At 41.0% G+C, this 792-nt stretch overlaps 1 non-coding gene across 1 annotated transcript; it reads left to right on the forward strand.

Annotated features, from left to right (window-relative positions):
- The first annotated feature begins 314 nt into the window (after window positions 1-314).
- LOC118669531 lies at window positions 315-516 on the forward strand. Its single transcript, XR_004972005.1, has one exon. It is a non-coding gene; the product is annotated as a small nucleolar RNA SNORA74 (small nucleolar RNA).
- Window positions 517-792: the final 276 nt, after the last annotated feature.

Consider the following 792-nt stretch of genomic DNA (forward strand, 5'->3'; position numbering starts at 1 on the left):
AATAAGTTTGATTCAAATTAATAAAAAGTGGGTCTATTGAGGGTGATTAGGTTATGAGAGTGGAGCCCTCATGAATTTCATTATTACCCTTTTAAAAGATCCCCCATGCTATACTTATCAGGGGATCACTCTATATGTTATATTAATGTCAAACCACCATTATATACACTTGAAACTAATATTGAATGTCATCTCTAATTGAAAAAAATTAAATTACTAAAATAATTTTTAATAAAAATAAAAATACAAATCAGAGTGATCTTTAAAAAATATAAATCAGATCAGTACACTCGGTGCCTAAAAGCCTTAAGCACTCCAGCAGGGGTCAGCTCTCCAGACAGAATCATGCCTGTGAGGGTGTTACACTGCTGGGAGAGGAATGCCCTGTCTTCTTCCTCCAGTTGCTCCCTTCACTGCTCTGGTGACATGTGGCACTGGTGCAGGCAGAACTGTGCTTCCATGAGAGTGAGCTAAGCATCACTTTGGTTGCTTTGTTCTAGTGAAGGTGCAGACACAGAAAAAACATTTTAAAAAATCTTAATGATTCTAATAGCATTTCAACCCACCCAAGGGCCATTTATCTGCCCTTTCCTGCACCCAGCCAACCTGGCTCACCCAGCTTGAGGAAAGAAGGCAGGAATGGTGCTGCCCATGCAGCCAGTGAACATGCATCTGGCCAGACATCTGAAGAGAACTGCAGTTATCTTAGGATGGAAATGGAGGGACGCATCTGTGAGGATCAGGTACACACCAGAGGACTAAACTTTTTGTGACACAGTGATGGGATCAGAG

The sequence above is a fragment of the Myotis myotis genome, unplaced genomic scaffold (genome assembly GCF_014108235.1).
Source record: "Myotis myotis isolate mMyoMyo1 unplaced genomic scaffold, mMyoMyo1.p scaffold_m19_p_14, whole genome shotgun sequence".
Classification (NCBI taxonomy): Eukaryota; Metazoa; Chordata; class Mammalia; order Chiroptera; family Vespertilionidae; genus Myotis; species Myotis myotis.